At 42.2% G+C, this 17,161-nt stretch overlaps 1 protein-coding gene across 1 annotated transcript in view; it reads right to left on the reverse strand.

The window, feature by feature from the left end:
- Positions 1–14,094, reverse strand: part of PTN (pleiotrophin) — a 94,785-nt gene extending 80,691 nt beyond the window's left edge. Inside the window, exon 1 of the mRNA XM_065883834.1 lies at positions 13,819–14,094. The gene's annotated coding sequence lies outside the window, so the exon portion shown is untranslated. The remainder of the gene's footprint in view (positions 1–13,818) is intronic.
- Positions 14,095–17,161: the final 3,067 nt, after the last annotated feature.

The raw sequence follows: 17,161 nt of genomic DNA on the forward strand, positions 1-17,161 counted from the left end.
ACACAAGTCAGGAGACACTTCCTCTTGGAAGCCTGCCCTGAATCCACCCCCAGCTGAATTAGGTGTCTCTCTTATGGGCTTTCAAAAGTGCCTATCTAGATCATTGCACTGATACTGCATCCATTTTCTGTTGATGTGCCTGGCCCCCAACTAGACTGTGAGCTTTAAAGACAGAGACTGTGTTGTATTCATCTCTGCATTCCTAGTACTTAACATAGAGCCCAGTAGACTGTGCTCGTTGCGTATTTTTGAATGAATGAATGAATGGATATAAACTATGAAAGAAAAATCATAGAAAGTTGTGAAACAGAATAAGGAATAAGTATTCATTTTTAACTAGAGGAATGAAGACAATTTTCATGGAGGAGATGGTATTGAAGCAAAGCACTGAAGCGTGAACAGGATTTCCAGAATTTGGAAAGATCAAGGGCTTGGGGGGAGGGGTGGTTACACAGAGGATTACTTTTTTTTTTTTTTTTTTTTTTTTTGCGGTACGCGGGCCTCTCACTGCCGTGGCCTCTCCCGTTGAGGAGCACAGGCTCCAGACGCGCAGGCTCAGCGGCCATGGCCCACGGGCCCAGCCGCTCCGCGGCATGTGGGATCCTCCCGGACCGGGGCACGATCCCGCGTCCCCTGCATCGGCAGGCGGACTCTCAACCACTGCGCCACCAGGGAAGCCCCGGGAGGATTACTTTTTAAAACCTAACGGATTCTCTCCACCTCTAATCTGTTACTTCTCTGAAAATAATCTTTCTTATACTCTAGCAAAGTTTTTTGTTTTCCTTCCTTGCTTGTGGAGAACCTTCAGTGATGCCTTACTATCTATCAGGATAGAATCCGAGCAGGTCAGCTTGCCCTTCAAGGGTCTTGCTATCGTTACCCAAAACTTTTTTTCTAATCCTAACTTTCACTCCCTGGCCACCCACTGACTGCACAAATCAGGCCCTTCTGCTCTCTGTCCCCCAGTATCTTGCTTTTTATCATCTCTTTGGCGTTCCTCTTTCTCCATCCCTCACCTACAATGCCTTCCCCGTGCCTTCTTGCCATAGACAATACTACTCTGTCTTTGTAAACCCTACCCCCTTCATGCAGCCTCCCTTTTCCACTTCAGATTGGAATACCTTCTTCTTCTAGACAATGTGATAACAACTCGTTTACCATTTCATCATCGTATGGTTTTCTAACTATAAGCCTGCTTTGTACCCCTTATGAGGACCGAAATAAGGTACCTACAAGCTAGGATAATGGATGGTGGCTTTTTGTAACATGCACAGTGTTCCAGACAAATATTCTATTGATGAAAGATTCTTGCTAACTTACGCACTGCTCTAAGGATGTACGAGGAGTCTTTCCTTCAGGCAGACATCTTATTATTCAGCTACCAGCAGATGGGGGTGCTTACCCTAGATATCATATTTAATTTAATGAGAAGAAATAAATTATCTATTATCAGTGTGTCTACGTTATGAAATCACTAACTTTGCCTATGTTATCATATAAAAACTTGCTACTTTCCTCCTTCATTGATAGAATTATAGTTATTTTTACCTCTTCCGTGCAGCCAATGTAATGGCATTTTTTTTTAACTGTGTGACCAGCCCTTTAAGATAGGTGCATCTTTTTCACTGTTTTTACCCTTGCCCTCGTCATCGTGGGGCTCCTTCATGCTTTTCAGCCTTCCAGGCTTCGCCCCTCATCAAACCACATCAATACCAGTCTCAAACCTTAATCGTAAGCAGCATCTAGTGGGATAAAGGCTCAATACTTCACGTAAAGGAGCAACTTCATCACACACAACAGGCTGCGGGGCATGGAGAATCCATCACCTAACCTTTCCCAGCCTCTGTCCATCTGTGCCCCACTGTTGGATATCCAGGCTTGACAGTGAATGCTTTCCAATGGGAAACTGTAGCAGGATTTTTTTCCCCATCCTTTGGTCCCTATTGTATGTTCAGCTGCACTGAAGCTAGCTGCTAATCAAAGCCAGAGACTCTCATACACAAACAAACAAGGCATTGTGGCCTCCCCTGGGGCTGGAACACAGCAATCCAACAAACAATTTGGTCAGGTGATGGCAGCCTGGAGGAACAGACAGAGCATTGCCCAGACATCCTCCTGTCTTCACTCCCCCCGTCCCCTTCCTCAGCACGAGCCAGTCGAACCACCAGGCCAGGAGAACCGATGCTTGAGAAAGCAATGGAGAATAAAACAATATGCAATAATATGCAGTCAGAAAGGTCAGGTCTGACAACAGGATTCTTTGTCCAAGAGAGTGTATTCTCTAGATCATAGTGAGGTAGGAATAAAATACATAGCATGAGAGCATATTCCTGGATGCAGGAAAGAGGAAGAAGGAAGGGATTGGACCAAAATATCTTCAGATGCTCACTGGGCCCTTGTCATAGGACAGTGGGGTGGCGGTGGAAGAGTGTGATTTAGGAGCTTTTTTTTTTTTTTTTTTTTTGCGGTACGCGGGCCTCTCACTGCTGTGGCCTCTCCCGTTGCGGAGCACAGGCTCCGGACACGCAGGCTCAGCGGCCATGGCTCACGGGCCCAGCCACTCCGCACACAGTATGTGGGATCCTCCCGGACCGGGGCACGAACCCGTGTCCCCTGCATCGGCAGGCGGACTCTCAACCACTGCGCCACCAGGGAAGCCCTGATCGAGGAGCTTTGTGGTTAGATATATTTGATCTACAATCTCAGTTCTACCTCTTACTACCTCGTGACCTTGGACAAGTTACTTAGCCATTCAGAGACTCGGTTGCCATTGTTAGTAATGTTGGGGAATTGTGCTCAGAAAGGAAAAAGGAGGGGAATGCTAAGACAAGAAAGCAAGGTCTTCAGCTTCCAGAAGTAGCTAGTGATAGAGGATGACGGCTCCTCCCTGGCCCTGGCAGTTCCTAGGAACACAGCCTCAGAGACACTGGTAGCTTCTGAACTTTGACATACTGCCATGTGTCCCCAGAGCACATCAAGGGAAACTAGGGATGCCCACGGCCAGCATGAAGCCTGGATACAAGATGTCTTCATACAACAGCAGGAGCTGGGACTCTGGGTGCCTGCACATTGATAATGGAAACATCCCTGAGTATGAAAGACAGAGCAGAAAAGCTAGAGATGCCAAAGAAAATGATTGCTCACATCACAGTTTTTGGTTAGGGCAGCCAGTTAATGTTAAATCTTGCCAGGGTTGATGGAGATTGCAGGAGAGAGGGGACATTGAGTAGGAACTAGGTTAAAGGTTATCTTAATTCTATGAAATGATAAACATGTGCCATTTGTTATTTGGGTAGTGGTAACGTGAAAGAACTAGAAACAACTGTCTAGCAGTACAGTATAGAACAGAGAGGTTCAGTGGGAAGATGCAGGACCACTGAAACTCAGAATTAATATAGTGACTTTCTTTAAATACAAAGGGTAGACAATCCAAAATGATTTAATAATTGAAGCCTCTTCATATGGAGACCTCCAAATGGAAATAAAATCAGTTAGATGCTATCGTGAGGAACCTATTATAAGATCTGCAGATTTACTTCAGGAAACACCAGTCAATATTTCCATGTCTTATCCTTTCTAGGATGTGCCTTAAATGTCCCTCATTTGCACGTGGTGCTCCTCATTGGGTATGTCCCCATCCTCATTTCAGTAAAAGTCAAATTTATCAGATAAGCCACAGTCCCATAGTTTCTCCATTTCCAGCTTCTGGGAGAGAATTTTTTTACTTGCTCCTTAAAGCCTTACTAACTGTCCTATACTCAACTGTCACATTTCTCACCTCTTCCAATTCAGAGGTTCCTGGCCTCCCCACAGGAACTCCAATCTCGCTGCAGCATTAGGAGTCACAGTAGATACAAATATTTGAACATTCTCAAGGGACAACGTGTGATTTTGCTTAAATTCCACCAAGAGTAGAGATAAGCAATCCCATGTCACGTTAGATGAGTAGTGAAATCTATTCCCTTTTGAGGAAAACAGCCCCTAATACTTACGCTGATCTTCCTCACCAAAGAAACATTAAAATCACCTTAAGAAGAGTGGTCACACCTTCCTCTATTCTACACTTATTTTCAATAGTTGCTCAAGTTCCAATAGATGATCATAAATCTGGCTATACCTTGGTATGGACTTGGAAGTTAGACAAGGAAAGGGGTCAATCTGAGATGGCAAGGAGGCAAGGAAATAATATTTGTTCTTCAAAATTAAACAATTTTTAATAGAAATGCCCAAGTCTAAACGTTTTTCTGATTTCAACAGATATTTAATGTTACGCATTAGAGGCGGCAAATGGAAGTCAGGGTAGAAACCTAACCCAGGAAGCTAACTAGTGTGTGTGTAGCTAAGCCCTGGGCCTGGAGGGATCCTGTTGTGCCCATGAAAGGGAGCCCCTGGGTCTTTCCCTTGGTCTCCTTTCATGATCCCCCCGCAAGAGTGGGGGAAATATGAATAGAAACAATGGGGTGGAGAGTGTAAACTTTATGGATTAGTTGACTCCAGTGACCAGGTTGTCTAAGTCATGGCCCTGCATCCAAGATTGCTCAAGTTCTATTTGAGGCAGCAACTCTTCACTAGAACAACTGATTGATTCTGTTTTGCCTTCAAATACTTCCTCTGAGAGGAACATGGAGGGGACAGGCTGGTTCCTGTCCTGGAATGACTTCTTGGCATTTTTATACTAAGAGGCATGTAGAGCTTAGGAGATTTAGAAAGCAAACAAGACAAATCCACTGGAGAGAAACCTCCTAACGAACCCCACCAGAGCCAGATGGGCCAAAAGGGCCCAAAGCGAGTTGCCGAGCAGTTCATCCAGAGTGGAGGAGACCTCAGCGCTATCTAGTAGAGTTTTCTGTGAGGTCTGAAGCTCCTCTCCGCAAGCTCACGCTTGGCTTCTGTCTATCAGATTTTTGGATGTTCTCCCTAAGGTCTCAGTTCAAGTCCACTTCTGTTTCTTTTGTCTTCTTGGTTCTGCTGCCTTTGAAGTTAACTGCTCTCATTTTAACCTCTTGCAAGAGAACATCACTGGATGAGATGTTGGAAACCCACAGTTAGCTTGCTTTTAGGAAATGTGGATCTAGTTAGAGAGAAGTTGGTAGAAATCCACCTCTACCAACTTATTCCTGCTAAATTGCTTTTGATCTGTTTCTCCAAACCAAATTCATTTATGACAGCCTTGAAGTACATCTTCAAATCCCCAGATATCATATATCAGAGGGCAGACTCTGTGATCCCTAACCATCAGACTCAAACCACTGTTTTAAAAGGCTAGAAATCATTTCAGGCTCAAGTTGGTGGGAATCCCAATACTGGCATAGACAATAAAAGCCTTCCACCCCTCCTCTACAAACAAGAGTGCGGTTGACAAACCCAAATTTGATCTGACTCACTTTAAACTAGAGCCAATCTGTACACTATTCATTCCAAATAATTATAGAGCAAACAAATAATTCACCCAAGGATGCCAAGCCCTGGAGTGACGTGCATCAAAGAGGTTTGCTGCCCCTGCAGGTTTACCCACGTGCAGTGCATTAGGCCCTCTCTTCTTAGCCCAGAGCAGCTCAGAAGTTCCGCGGGCTCCTGGGACCTGCTAAGGGGGTGAGATTGGACCTGGGTGGGACCAGGCAGCTGTGGCTTCCCTGGGGAGACTTTTACCCCTGGATATGTATCTGGAAGGGTCCTCAAGGTTAAGAATGGAAGATAATGTTTACTCAGCTTGACCTTTAATTTGTACACACTGAGGTCCACAGGATTATCTGTTCCGTCTAAACAGCACATCCTTTGCTGGGAGAAAGATTATTTGTTTGCTTCGTGGGATTATGTTTGTTTGTTTGCATTTTTCTATTTCCAACTTTTTAATGAGAGTCCATCAGATTAATCTACTAAGCTTTCTTTATGATTCAAATTTACCCACGTCAAGCTAAATAAATTGAATTTCCATCTTAATTGGCCCACTTAGTAGAAACAAACGCACATGTTAATGTGTGGAAAGCTACAAACATATAGCATACATCGATTACTATGTTGATCTAAAGAGCAGGACACACAATTATTTGTGCAACTATTTTCAAAGGTTAAATCAGAAAAACTATGAAAGTGTATCAGAGTGTTAACAGTGGTGTCCATTTTGAGCAGGATTATAAGTCATTTTTTCCCTTCTTCATAATTTAAAAAAAATTAATATCTTGTAGCATGGACATTTTTATAGAATGAGAAAAAATAATATGTTTCTCCAGGTATATATTTGTGTTTTCCTAATAACAAACATAATAATGAAAAAACCCTTATTGTTTTTCACATCATTAAAATTAATCAAACTTTTCACAAGTTAGAACTGAATTGAGCTGTATGTAAGATTCTGTGTTTTGCCAGAGTCATTGAATTTAACAGTTAACTATATATTGTAATCAAGAAAAGAGGTTGAGAAGAAAGGCTTTACATTATTGTTTCAAAACTTAAGTACCTCCACCAGTTAAAATAACGTAATAAACTCCCTGCTTTCTTTCCTATAGCAGCTTCAGGCTTCCTCATTTGATGACCTTGGACCATATCTAAAGAAATATCCTGTACCCAGAAGGCAACATTCTTTTATAGAAAATATTTTTTGAAGAACTAAATTGGCCCTTGCATAAGATTCTCCAAAGCTGCAGGATATTTTTTTAAGCCAAAGATCCAACTTCTGACTTAACATGGACACCCCATCTGGCCAACTGGAAGATGCCCAGTGGAAGCCTTCGGATGTTCTAATGCTCAGAAATGAAGGCCACTATGTGTTACAGCTTCAGCGATGATTCTCTGCTATGGGGAGCAATAACCCCATGGGCAGGTTTAGAACAGGCCATGTTATTAGCAAATAAGGAAGGCCATTATGAAAACATTATTTTAAAGTTTTACATGGTCTCCATTTGTTTTATCCTGAGTGGAGACTTTCTCTGTTCCCTAAGATTGTTACTGAGATATGTTCCGTATTGATTGAATCTGGACTCTGAGGCAAGAGTCCTTGGCTCCTTCCTTAGGCAGCCCAGCATCTCCCAGGAAGCCACACAGATGGATGATCCCTGCTCTACTTCCCTTATGGTGTGGAAAGGCACATCCAAGGGAAAAACAGATGTTCAAACCTTAAATAAGAGAATACTCTAGCATTCAGAAAGCGTATTAAGTTACATCTTTCTCATCGTAAGAATGAAGTTTCCTAAACACTATTACTATCACTTACACCCTCGCAGGGGAAGGCTCCAGAAGAAGCACTGGTGAGAGGCCTGAGATCACACCTGACAAAGGGCCTTGTATTCTTAAGGGGCTCAGTCAAGTCCATAGCAATTCGGATGGTGACTGCAAATTTCTTTTATAAATAATCCAACATTGTAAATATGACTCGCACGTGAAGATACAGGAGTGATCAGCTTTTGCAAGCACATAGTAGGAAATCGTCAGTGACCTTCGTTGTGTGTTTTAAGCTATGTATGTCATGATTAGAGAGTTCTGATTTCTTGCCTGCTCTCCCAATTTATGGAACTACACACTAGAGACTGGTCACTCAAAGTGAGGTCCCCAGGCCAGCAGCTGCTATCGCCAGGGAGCTTGTTAGAAAAGCAGACCCTGAGAGTCCACCAGAGACCTACTGAATCAGAATCGCATTTTAGCAAGATCTCTAGGTGACTGACATGCACATTGAAGTGTGAGAAGCACAGCTATAGTATAAACAAAGTGCTGCTAATCAACTGTAAAAACCTATTCTCACTAAATTGTGAGAATAACGGATTGAAATTTTTGGTATGCATCCTTTACAACTCTTAGGAAGCCCTATAACATAATATTTAGTAAGACAATTCATAACCATTTTAGTTTAACCTTTTTTAGAATTGTCTACTCACTTTTTTTTTTCACTCTGACTCCGACTTCCTTTTCTTCACACCTGTCACACATCTTTCCTCCTACTCGCTTCATCTGGTCAAACTTACCTTTCAGCATCTCAGGCAATCTCTAGGGGTCCTGAGAAAATGATAATGACAAGCAGCAGAACTGGGGAAAGAGACAGGCAGAACTGGCCCCACTGATTTCGTTAACAGTAGCTTATGTTTAGCGTAGCAGTTTACAGTTTATAAACAGTGCATTGTTACGATTTACCTTTACCACCAGCCCGTGAGGTAGGCAAAGCATCTATCATCACGATCACCCTCAACACCATCATCATCAACATCATCACCAGCTTACAGATGAAAACCCTGAGGTTCCAGGAGATACAGGGACATACTCAGCATCCGGCAGGACTGCGATGAGATAAATGCAGGCTCCTGAATCCAAACCTGAACTCTTTCCTCTGAGCTGACGGCTCCATGATGGCAGCAGGGCCACAGCACATGGCTATGGGTGTCACCAACATCAGCAATGAGATGGCTGCACCTTGGCTTGGGAGTGCCCTGTAGGCAAAATGCTTTCCTAGACACTGCAGGAAAGGGCAAGGTCAACAGTCTGATTCGGGGACCTTTCATGTCAAATTCCCTGGGACCTGGGGCATGATCACATGTTCCGTGTGTTTCTTTTCAGAAGGGGTTTTGGATCTGCATTGAGAGAGAACAGTCTGAGACTAGAGAGGGCAGAAGCATTTCAAGAAGAAGAAAGTCTCACCTAGGTTTCTGTTTGTTTTCTCATGCCAGCTGGACATGAGAAATAAAGCAGTGGGGGAGGGAAAGCAAGGGTGGTCTTTCATGGGGGGCGGGTGGGCAGGCCTGCATCCCCTAATCAGCATTTCCATTGTCCTCATCAAATACTCCGTAGCAGTCAGACTCTGGGTTCTGTCCTTCACACTCATTTTCTAGATTAATATTCATGTCAATCCTAGGAGGTATTAGTGCTGTCATCTTAGGGATAAGGAAATGGAAGCAAGAAAGACCACGATATTTGCTAATGGTCGCACAGCTAGTGAGAAGCGTAGCTGTGGTTTACCTTGATTTCTTTAAACTTAGAGCTCAAATATTGGAGCATTACAGCTAATGTTTCTAATACATCACCTGCATCCAGGTGCCCTGTCACATGTCCATCTTCCTTGACTCCACCTCTCAAATCAGAATCTCTGGGGATGGGCTCCAGGCATCTGGATGCTAAGACGTGAGTTATTCTGATAAACACCGAATAGAAGAAAGGAAGAAAGGAAACCACTACGCTGGGTGATTTGGCCGCTTACTCTACATACACTGAAGTTTAGGTTTGACATGAGAGGCAACTGAGAAAGAAAATTAATTAGTCAGAGGAAGATATGGCATTATATTATAGAGGAGAAAAAAATATCCAAACTAGGAATTTTAAGATCTTTTAAGATCATCAAGATTCTTGTATTAAATAATGGGGTCATCTTAACCGCTTTGAATTTGTATCCTTATCAATTAAAAAAAAATCCTGTTCAGCCTACCTAAGTAGAATTGTTATGAAAATATGATGAGAAAATAAATGTTATTAGTTCTGAAAAGCAAAGGCCTGTAGCCACAACGAAGTTATGATGAAAATAATGTCCCAAGTGTTCAGTCTTAAGGCTTTGAATAACACAGTTTGTTAAAGAAGAGGTAAGGTTTCCTTCTCCTTTATGCAGGTGAGTCAGAGACCATGCAAGGTCGAGAGCCTTAAAACGAACAAGGTGAAATATGATTAGGAAGACGCTCCAGAGAACTGGCAGACCTATATGACGTTTGCAATAAAGGAGGTAGAGGAAAAGACAGGAGAGCCTTCTTCTAGAGGTTCAAGGTTGAGAATGGGGTGCTTGGGTTTAAACAGGAAATTGGTACCAGGTGATGTATAGAGGGATTGAGTATAGAAGGCAGTCAAGGTCATTGGAACATGAGGAAGAGCAGAGAAAATGGTATTCAGAGTCATTTACTTATTTTTTCACTCATTCAGATATTCATTGGGCATTTCAATGGTCTCACTCTAGATATGCTAGGGTTCTGGAGAGGAATGAGAGAGTCCCTGCCTTGTAGGGGTGCATGGTCTGGGTGGGGTGGAGCTGGTGGTAAAAGTGAGTAATTCCAAGAGGTAAACGATGTGCTTTTCCAGTGTTGGCGCTGCTGGGAAAGGAGGAACTGAAGTCCCCGGAAGGGTGGATGGAGGGGGGAGTTAGAGCGCCACCTAGAGGGAGGATTTGCCTGGGAAAACCCTCCCTTGGCGCCGTTAATCTCAGACTCATCCAGTTTCACCCAAATTCCACAGCTGAAGGTAGAGGACTTGCTATCGTTCCCTCCATGTCTGTGATGTCATTGAAGAACAGTCATCTCATATCTCAGTATGAAAAGTGGAAGAAGTGGGAATAAAAGGTGAGAGATACAGAATGCTATTTTTGCCTTACAATGATGTTTTGGTTTTTAACAAGCACGATTCTTAGAATTAAGAGCCCAAGTGTCAGTTACTATGACTTACTTCATTCAAGATTAATATGTAGCAATAGATTTTTTTCACTAACTATGAAGTTTCAGAATCTAAGAACTCTGCTTTTAGGAAACTCATTATGATGACGTTTTTATTTGAAATATCACTTTATCTTAAGCCTACTACGAAGAAATGGCTCCAAAATAAAGCCCAGTAGAAAAAATTAAGTTATTTCTCAAAATATCTTAAGCATGAACTATTCACTGTATTCCCTGCTTACTATGAAGAAATAGGGATTTGTGGTGAATGTGATCTACATAATCAAATCTGCAATATTACCATAATTATAATGCCCTCTGATAACGTTACATTATAGTTATCCTTCTAAACCACAGAAATCTTAACTTGTCATTTACCAAATACTAAAATAGGAACAAAAGGCTTGTTATATTTGACAATCTAGAAAGATCGTATGACACCTATGCCATGTGGAAAACGATTCCACATACAAGACTGGGAAGAAGTGCATGGAAAAATTGCCCAGTGGATGGAAAATTGAATGGGCCATAAACATCAAGAATGGAGAACTTTCCAAAGTGAGGCTGTGGCCCAAATTCCACTCAAGCCAATTGACTCTGGAAGGAAAAAAGCTGGCCCAGCTTGTAAAGAGAAGCTCCATATCTGAATATTATTTTACCCCAGGGCAATGACATGGTTTCGTGTCAAAAGGAAACAAAAGTTCTCTGATTATTCATTAGAACTGCAGCCAAAAGAGACAACATTCACCACCCTTAGAGAAGCTCCACTCAGCATCCAAACAAGAGCTGTTGGGAGGCCTGACTCACCTGGTGCTTAAAGATGAGCAACTCTTTAAACTGGACTGACCTGCACTCAGGTGTAAACCAGCTTGCTCCCTGATCACCCTGGGTGGTCTCAGTTTGGGCATTGCCTTTAGGAGGGAAGTCAAGGACAGCCATCCTATTCACTGTGTCACTGTATTAAAAAGTGTAAGTGTTGGGAGAACTGGAATTTATAATCTGAATTCTAACTACCGGCCCTCAATCCACCATTAACTAATACACCATTTCGAACAAGCCACCCAAACTCAGTCTCCTGAGAAGATTTTGAATAGTAATAAAATACCACATGGCAAATAAGAATATGATCAGAATTCACATGAGAATGTCATTTAAGTAAGAAAGCAAGAGTATCTTCAAAAGGAAAAAAAAATTTAAACCCAAAATACTTAATTTCTAGGATTGATTTTATTGATAAAAGTGATTAAGTTATTTGGGGACCTTATTTCTCTCAAGTTATTTCCAATGATCAGGTTCTGTGAGAATTCAAACCAGGCCACTAGCTTTTCTAGAATAAAAACATCAAAAATGTTCATTAAAAAATGTGGGTTCTGCCACATATTGCTATATGTGAAGACTGAATAGGTACATGGAAATTTTCAATAAATCAGTAAATTTATTACACCCAATACCATGAAAAGAGGTCCAGGAAACCACAAAGTTATGTATTATAAACATAATGTATTGTACTATAAATATTTTAAATATATGTTATCATCCTCATTCTATATAATACCCCATCGAAAAGTCAGAAAATAAAAAGTCACATATTAACTGTAGTTTCTTTTCTCTCACACTCTAGCTTTGAAAATACAATACATTTGTACGGACAAGCAAACATCTGGAACACAGCACCTAATGCGTTAAGTATGGCTTCAGGTGGGTGTTCCTTATAGAGGCCTTTCCCTAAATGATTAAAAAAAAAAGTCCTAGAAGAGGCCTGGGAACAGGAGGAGAGGAAAGATCAACTTCTACAGATTTAAAATACGATTAGAGAATTAAAAGCACCAAAGTTTCTTAAAGCACAAAATAATGGTATTAGAGGTTTTTTTCACAACATAATTTCTCAAAAGCTCATCCTCTAATTTAAATGAGAAAGAACAAATATTGCCACTCTAAAATAACTCATGTCCCAAAGAGAGGAAAAAAGAAAATACCACTCCAATTTTCTTAGAATTTAACTGGACTATAATTTTTTTTTAATGATTTGGTCTTTAGAATGCATAATTTACTTAAAAAGAAACATGATGAAATGGAAAATAGAAGCTTTATTTTCTACGCTGGGAGACACACCTCTTTTGTTTCACTCCCATTACCTTTCAGTATTTCAAATATCAGTTCATCCCCAGATGATCAAGGGGCTGAAAAGGGCTTTGCTGTTTCGTCAACTCCACATTTGCCTGAGATCATAAAATTGCTTCGTTATGTTATTAGTTCGAAAGCTCCTCTTGATAGTTCCTGGACCTCCTCCCAGGCCCTTCCCTCCAACACACACCCGTAGGTCACCTTTCTCAAGTTGTTAAAGCAAAATGCCTCAGTAACCCTCCAGATGAAAACAAAAGATGCCAAAAGGCTGGAACTTTGATTTCTCTCGAATGGTTCATTCTCCCCAACCATCACCTCCCCCCACCACATGCCACTCCTACTTTTTCAATGTATCCCCCAGACTTACAGAGCAGCTGTTAACAGAGGTAGGGGTGAGTTAACAGGAGTGTAGATAAACTCTGTGTGTGTTCTGGTGTTCCTGCGTGTTCTGTTAAAGAAAAAGGTGTGTGTGTGTTGAAGAGAGAGCAAGTTTTATGTTCTGTGTGTTAAGTAGAGAAGGGAAGGAGTTAAATACATTCTTCTCTTTTAAAATAGTTTAACTTATTAGAAACATCAACTCAGAAACTAAGCATCTAGCAGATTGGTAATTAATATACCCTAGCTTTATGTGGGTGAAATAAAAAGTTCAAGTGTCTCTGTACAGGGCAGTTCTTAAAATTATTCAAATGAGAAATGGGATTCAAGGTGTGTCTTTTAAACTTTGGACGTAACCATTTCTAGAACCTTTCCTGGGCTGGCAGGCAGGACAAGGAGTGCCCGGATGCTCTGCGAGGGACCCGCAAGGTCAGCTGGCACTGGGAGGCACAAGCCCCCACTTGGTACCTAGAAATGCCAGCTAAGACGCATCAGCTGGCAAGCCCTGGGGCAATCCGGGAAGCAGGGGAAGGATGGGAAAATGAGCCCTGCTTGCTCAGGCTGCCTGACTTTCTCTCTCTTCTCTACCCAGCCACAGACACACCTACTAACTCAGGTTTTACAAAGAGCAAAGCCCCTGCATGTTCTCCATTCCGCTGGAAGGAGGAACACAGTCCAAATGCGCACATAACATCACAAAAGCTTCTTTCCTTCCACCCATCTATGGGCACCCTGACCATCCTGACCAGACGCCCCCAAAATATGCCTCTGGAGCAAATCAGTTTTGAAAGCAGCCGCACCAGCAAAGACACCAGCAGCCCCTCTCCCACTCCTACCACGATCATCCGCGGGCACCCAGAAAAGTGGCGGAGGATGAAGGGGAAGTCGATCGGAGAGCCCTCGGAGGAACCGCGCATTCCCTTCCACTTACTCGGAGTTGCAAACGTGCCGTGTGCGCTCAGGCTGCCTTTGTTGGTCGGGGCGAGGCTTTCTGCCCGGAGTCCAGGTACCCGAGTCACTGCTGCTCGCGGCCGCGCCTGTTCCCCGCCGCCGGCACGCACGGTGGCTCACTGGTCTCTTTCTTCCCCTCTCCCCACTTTGGCTTTTCTCTGCTCTGCGGCTCCCTTGGCGGGATTTTCGGACTGGAAGGCGGGGAACCAGACGGATCCTGCCTCGGAGTGGAGCACGCCCTGCCGGGGAGGGGACGGAAGGGAAATGGAGAATGGGAGGGAGGAGAGAAGCTGGCAGGGAGAATACGAGGGCTGGGCGAGGTGGGGGCGCGCCTTTCCCTCGAGAGCTGATTGGGAAACTTATTAAAAGCAGGGTTCACCAGGGGCAGTATCTCCCCACCCGCGCCAGCACGCGGATTTGAACCCAGGGCCAGAGGATGAAGCCCTGTTTCGTTTTTAGCAGAGACAGATGCAGTATCTCTTTCCCAAACTTTGTGCATGACCTCTTCTTTAGGTGGGTGCGTACCCCAGTTTATCAAGTAGCGCATCTTAAATGGACGATTGATGGCATCTTAAAGTACAGTTTGGGCCCCCGGCGATTCTTTTTAAATGATATTCAGGGTGGAAAAGCAGTCTTCAAGACCAGGCTCTCATTTGTCCCCACGCCTATCGCCCTCGCCCCGCACAGCTTCAGTCACTTCAGCTGTCAGTCCCATCCCACCTGCGCGTCACCACATGGGCAAAGGACTGTTTTGCGCTTGTCACAGAGTGACAGATGTCTGAAAGTTCCCAATTAAATGCCACTTTCCTTTAGGGGGCTCTTTCCTTTTCTGGCTTCCTTGGTGCATTTAGTGACCTATTTAGTGACATGCCTTTGACACCCAAGAATTTAGGGGGTTAACGAACGTAGCTCAAACTCAGAGGCTGGAATTCTGTGTCTTTCTGGAATTACATTTTTCTTCGAATGAGGAAAGAAGCTAAGATAATATACCTAGGATTGTTTAAGTAACCCATAGATGAGTATCTGTGATATAGATGAAAGTATTGCACAAAAATGATTAAGTATAAAACAAATTTGCCCAAACATTCTCAAAAAGGAAATTTTGAGGTTCTCCTCCGCTCATCCGTTTTTTCCTGCTCTTTGTCTTGCTGCTTTTACTTCCTTTCAGCTTATCACTTGATGGCGCCCACCCCAAATGTGGTTGCAAAATATACTTCCATTTCCTGTAGTTCTGAGGTAACATCCTTTTAATTCAGTTTGATAAATATCTATTAAGTGCCTCATATAACTTTTTTATTAATTTTTATTGGAGTTGCTTTACAACGTTGTGTTAGTTTCGGCTGCATAGCAAAGTGAATTATTTATTAATATATATATAAAACCCCCTCTTTTTTAGATTTCCTTCCCATTTAGGTCACCACAGAACATTGAGCAGACTCCCCTGTGCTCTACAGTAGGTTCTCATTAGTTATCTATTTCATACATAGTAGTGTGTATATGTCAATCCCCATCTCCCAATTCATTCCACCCCCCTCCCTGCTTGGTTTCCATAAGTTTGTTCTCTACATCTGTGTCTCTATTTCTGCTTTGCAAATAAGTTCATCTGTGCCATTTTTCTAGATTCCACATATAAGCGTTAGTATACCATATTTGTTTTCCTCTTCCTGACTTACTTCACTCTGTATGACAGTCTTTAGGTCTATCCACGTCTCTGCAAATGGCACTATTTTGTCCCTTTTATGGCTGAGTAATATTCCATTGTATATATGTACCACATCTTCTTTATCCACTCCTCTGTTGATGGACATTTAGGTTGCTTCCATGTCCTGCCTATTGTAAATAGTGCTGCAATGAACACTGGGGTGCATGTATCTTTTTGGATTATGGTTTTCTCTGGGCACTTGCTCAGGAGGGGGATTGCACGGTCATACAGTAGTTCTATTTTTAGTTTCTTGAGGAACCACCATACTGTTCTCCATAGAGGCTGCACCAATTTACATTCCCACCAACAGTGTAGGAGGGTTCCTTTTTCTCCACACCTTCTCCAGCATTTATTGTTTGTAGATTTTTTGATGATGGCCTAAGTGCCTTATATAACTCTTAAAATTTACATGTACTTTGAACTCAAGCTAAACCCCAAAATAAGAAGCATTGTTTTGTGGGAAGTACTTCTTAGAGACTTAGGGACTCTGACGGCTATGTAGACAAGTGTACCATGGAGGAGCTGGCTGGGGACGAAGAGCTGTTTCTACAAGCAGTGCTTTGAATCAATCAATCCATCCATTTTTTCAAAAGCAGAGGCATCAGAAATTCACTTACACACCTCTAGTCTGTCCCCATAACCAAACTCTCCATACACCTGCCACACACCATCCTCAAATGAAATAAATGACTAAGGAACTACCTTCCTTCTACACACAGACTTCCTGTTGCCTGTTTCCCTTTTGTGATCCCATTTACCCAATGAAATACAGCAATGTTTGTTTTAATCTGATTTTACCTGTATAAATTGTAGAGGAATGGACATTATTACTTTTTATTATTATTTTTCCCAGACCCTTTACTGAAAGAGACTTCTCCATATTCACTCTCCCTCCATAGGGGTGAAATTTCCAGGCTATTAAACAAGGAGTTACCCATTTTCTCTACCTTCTTAAACATTATCTTAACATCTACAAATGTAACATGTTGCTACCAGTTATTATGGTGTTTATCTATAGGGTTGATAAAGTAAGCATGAGATCCCCACGATTTCCACTCCATTACATGTTATATGAAAAATATAACCCTTTATTCAAATAGGAACATATGAAAATTATTTACATGAGTGGTTCTCAACCAGGAGCAATTTTGCCTTCAAGTGAACATTTGGCAATGACTGGAGACATTTTTGGTTGTCACAGCTTAGGGGAGGGGTTGTTACTGGTATGTAGTGAGTAGAGGCCAGGGATGCTGCTAAACATCCTACAATGCACAGGACAGCTCCCACAGCAAAGAATTATTTGGCCTGAAATGTTAATAGAGCTGACATTGAGAAACCCTGACAAACACTATTAACCATTGCATTTTTTTAATTAAAAAAAATTGTATTTATTTTTACTTTTTTATTGTGGTAAAATATACAATGATTTTTAAGTGTACAGCTCTCTGGCATTATGTACACTCACATTGTTCTACGATCATCACCACCATGTTTCCCAGGCTCTTAATTAGAGATTATAATGGCTGGATGGGGCCATAATTACCATTTTTAACCACTGTATTTTAAAAATATAAAGGAAGATTAAAGAGAGTTTCTTTTTAAGAAATAGAAGTCTATGAGA

The sequence above is a fragment of the Phocoena phocoena genome, chromosome 9, assembly GCF_963924675.1.
Source record: "Phocoena phocoena chromosome 9, mPhoPho1.1, whole genome shotgun sequence".
Lineage (NCBI taxonomy): Eukaryota > Metazoa > Chordata > Mammalia > Artiodactyla > Phocoenidae > Phocoena > Phocoena phocoena.